The sequence below is a fragment of the Hyalella azteca genome, unplaced genomic scaffold (assembly GCF_000764305.2).
Source record: "Hyalella azteca isolate HAZT.00-mixed unplaced genomic scaffold, Hazt_2.0.2 contig14896, whole genome shotgun sequence".
Lineage (NCBI taxonomy): Eukaryota > Metazoa > Arthropoda > Malacostraca > Amphipoda > Hyalellidae > Hyalella > Hyalella azteca.
The window spans coordinates 425,090-429,673 of NW_025944763.1; the positions used below are offsets into that span (position 1 = coordinate 425,090).

General features: G+C 34.9%; 1 long non-coding RNA gene across 1 annotated transcript; it reads left to right on the plus strand.

The window, feature by feature from the left end:
* The first annotated feature begins 2,060 nt into the window (after positions 1-2,060).
* Positions 2,061-3,844, plus strand: LOC108666267. Its single transcript, XR_001930485.1, has 3 exons — positions 2,061-2,123; positions 3,409-3,509; positions 3,817-3,844. It is a non-coding gene; the product is annotated as an uncharacterized LOC108666267 (long non-coding RNA).
* The last annotated feature ends 740 nt before the right edge of the window (positions 3,845-4,584 follow it).

Genomic DNA, 4,584 nt, shown 5'->3' on the forward strand with positions numbered 1-4,584 from the left:
GGTAGAGTAGGGATGAAGTAGATGGTAGAGTAGGGATGAGGTAGACGGTAGAGTAGGGATGAAGTAGATGGTAGAGTAGGGATGAGGTAGACGGTAGAGTAGGGATAATATATAATAAATCTCAAATAAAATAAATTAAATTATTATATTAATAATATAATTAAAAATCATTAAATTAAACATTAAAAGATTTTTCCCACTAGTCTTCAATACATAATTACATCCTACCAGATTATGTCTTGTATACTGTAATGATTAACCCAAGTTTATTCGTATAACAATTAAATATAACTGCTTCAGTTGTATATGAAGATTAATTTATTTTATTTTATTCACATTATATATAAATATACACCTACTTTGTCGTGAAAGTTTTGACTTTCCCTGGTAAATTGAAATATAATTAAATAAATTCAACTTTGATTGTTTAAAAAACTTGTCCCAAGTTGATTCATATATTAGACAAATAACACATATATTAGACAAATAAATAACAGGCGAATATGGGTTATTAACTTTCTTATTTCAACATTATAGGGTAAACTTTACACTGATTTTTACATTTCATGCAGAAAACCCTTCAAATTGTTGAATCATATTGCAAATTCTTTCACATTTAGGCAATCAGTGAAATATTATTTAACCTAACAACTAACATGATGCGTAAATTTTTTTATAATTTTGTCTCTTTTTAAATTTCCTTCTTCTTCTCAGTATCAAAACTCATTTCGTGATTTAAATTGCATTCAAATTATTTTATAGTCATCCGCGCCCCGAAAGGAGCGTAGACAAATTGCCTAATCTTCGTTCTAATTTTCACTGTTTTTAATCGAATCTAATTAAGATTGATTCTCGCAATTTATATCGTTCAAGGATTACGCTGCGTCTCGCACTGGCCATGAGACCGCATTTTATGAATTTTTATGGGAAAGAAAGACCCAGTAAACCTATATAAATAAGACGCCAGTAAAGCAGGACCCAAGTAAATTAATATGTATATGACCCCACATGTGCTATACATATATAAGGCCCCAGTCAAGTTATATACGTAAGTGAGACCTTAGTAAAGCGATATATATATAAGAACCCAGCAAACATATTTATATATACGTACATATAAGACCCCCAAAAAGCTATAATACAAGGTCCCAGGAAAGCTATTTATATAAGACCCGAGTAAAACTATGCATGAAACCCTAGTAAAGACATAAATCAATGCACATTCAATTGCAACAAATCCTAGGGAACAGTGTGCCGAGTGCTGAAGTGTTTGCTGGTGAAGAAAGTGTTTGTACTTTTGTATGAGCGTAAGTGAGGTAAAATATTCTCATATCCTCCATATAAATAAATAGTTACGCTTAAAAATTACCTTTTAAAAACAAAACTTCTGAGTCCAGTGTCTCTGATGTTACACATGTACAATGAATTTCTTATTTTATTTTTATATATAAAAAGAATCAATTACTATTTTTATGTTAAAAAAATTTTGACATTTAAAAATTATTCATTCTGTCAATTAATTATTGCATTGCCTTCGACTTTACGCAAGTGTGCAAATTTCTGATCGATTGGACGGGTAGAAGTGTGTTAAATATCGATTATAAGATTATTAGCAGACAAATTTATTTTTCAATCTTCTTTTAATAAAAAAATTAAATTTTTTAAATTATGTATTCTCTCAATTTATTCATGGTGAAATGTTTGTGTGAATAAATTAAGAGAATAATTTCGAAATAAACTCATAATATGGAACTCCTTAACATAATTTACTTAACTCCAACTCAAGAAGAATGAAGAATGTTCTTCGACTTCAAAGATGCGGCTTCTAGCCAACTAACGAATGTTGCAATAAAACTTCCATGAAGCAGTCGCTGCGTCGCGTACATTTCCTCACCTGGTGTTTATTAAAACATGTTGAAGGGAGCTGCTGTTTCTCAGCAGCTGAGTGCGCAACAATCGAGCCGTTGCAATTGCATTGCCATTGTTATGATGTTGATAAAACATGGTAATGTAAGGAAGTTCAGGTTGTGCATGGACTGGTGGTCTCGAACACTCGAGCTGTCACAGACGCAGCGTGAACAAGTGCAAGGACTGTTGGTATCTCTGAATTCACGTTATTAAGTGTAAGTCTCTGAAACGTGTGAACGTTTCACCACATTGTGGTGAAATGTTTTCTCGAGCTTATTTCTATTATTTTTATTGCTTATTTCTATTTATTTTTTATTTATTTATTTCTATTATTTATTTTATTTTATCAAAAATGAGGCTCAATAAGAGCTTCTTGAAAATGTTGGTGCAGAGCAACAATGAGTATATTTTACTTTTGAATTCTTAACCCATTAACGCCCAAATTTTTTATTTGTGAAATTTCCATCTAAATGCCTTCGTATGGTGTAAATATGTCATATAAAACAGTTTCTGCACAATTGTAGAGGATATAATGAGAGGAGCAGTAGTTTAAAGAAAAAGTCCCAAATGGGGATCATGGGCAAAAGGGTTATAAAAAATACTGATTATTTTTCGTCGGCGTTCTTATTATTATTTCCAAACTTATGAAGCAAGTATGTGTTATTAGTGCTTCTTTCTAATGCTAAATGCACATTCCTTTATTTGTAACCACAAAATTAATCATGGTCAGTGTTTTTTATGTAATAAAATTTTGCATTCTTTCGTGCTTGAATGCCTTTTGGTTGAATTTTTTTCGTTGTATTCAATAGCTGTGATGTCATTGATAAAGAATGCATTCAAAGCTGATAAATGGCTAACAGTAGACGAAACTTCAGGCTTCACGGTTGGTCGAGGTTGAATAATATTTTCAGCAGTAGTTCTACGTTCAGCTGGAGTGATGTTAGACCAGATCAGTGTTTTTCAGGTTCATGTTTAGTTTTCGTCCCTTATTATACGTTGTACTTTTGCTCTGTGTCAGGCAACTGAAAATCTTTGTAATTTTCAGTATTGAGATAACTATCAATGGAGCATAGTTTTCGCTTTTGAAAAAATAGTCTTGGTGTTTCTGTGAGTGAAGTTTCTACTACTCGCGTATCGTCTAAACCGAATGGTTCTTCATGGAGCAGCTCATGCTGCGGTTTTGCTGATCTGTGCTAGTTTCTTGATCGTTGTCATCAACACTGACGATACAGTCAATATCATGATCTTCATCGCTGCTTACTGTCTCACAGTATATCTGTTCAAACAGCTATTTTCTCATCGTCTACCTAAATGAATTATAAAGCATATCCGCCTTGTTACTAACTTGTGGATATGCTTATGAGATTGTAAATATGAAGGTAATATTAACTGCGTAGCGACATGGAGAAATTAGTTTTAAAAAAATTGTGAGTTTGGCATATTTATAAGTGTTCGTGGCGCGGTCCCGAACACTTGAGGTAATTGCTGAGCTTTTGGCAGACCTGAAACCGCGAGTAGCCGTGACGCTGCTGCCTGGACTGCATGCGTACATCCTTTTCATGTGCATCCGACACACCGACCACATCGACGACGACGAGAAGGTAGTCTCCTTCGAAAATATCCGACTATTCGCTTCCAATTAGCTCGCTTTAATTTTATTTGTTCAATAGCGTAATCGCGAGCCAGACGCTCCAAGTAACCACGCTTTAATTTCGTTATTTTTACAGCGTACTTAGAGAAATTATTGATAACTTGAAGAAATTATTGATGCTGCTAATTATGACTGTAAGTGAAGTCAGTGTTTATCTTGTCCTTGATACCTGATGAATAAATTGAGAAATATGTTATTGATGTTATTATAAATAAGATTACTGACGTATCTCTTGATGCTGCTAATGATGACGACAGGTGAAGTCGCTGCTAAACCACACGAGGCAAAAGTGGTACGCCATCAAATCCTGTGCAGGCCAAAATTTTAATGCACTTTCCACTGCTAAAATGGACGCATTGTGTCATTGTCAGAAACACGATTTGGGGATCCAGCTTTTATTTTAGAGCCACTCGCTTATAAGCGAAAATCGTGCAATATTTTGGGGACGTCACTCGCTTATAAGGGAAAATCGTGCAATATTTTGGGGACGTCACTCGCTTATAAGGGAAAATCGTGCAATATTTCGGGGTCGTCACTCGCTTATAAGGGAAAATCGTGATGCCGTAGTGTTGCCATATCAGAGGAGTGGCGTAGTGTTGCCATACCAAAGACACGTACGATAGTCACGCTTAACTTGCCATGGGTACAGTAGACGACGAGAGCGGTGCATCAGCATAACCTTGTCCGTAACATGCATTATGAACATGTCAGTATTTGGACATTTTGTCTGCCCAGGTCACAATTAACCTCGTGTAATCCAGGGCAAAAATCCGGTTTTAACCTCTCTTAACAAATCGTAATCCCGTCTTAACGTTTCTTAACAAGTCGTAATCGCTAAACCTTTTGTAGCCACAATGCGTGCAGTAGAGGCCTATTAAAATCTCGACGGCGGCCTACGAAATTAGCGTCACTAAACTATAAACAAAACGTGACGTCACTGAAACGTCGCAGGAATTCAGTCATTTTTTTGGCCTGGTAATATTAATTCACATTCATTTAGTCATATGGGTCACTTCATTTGAAAT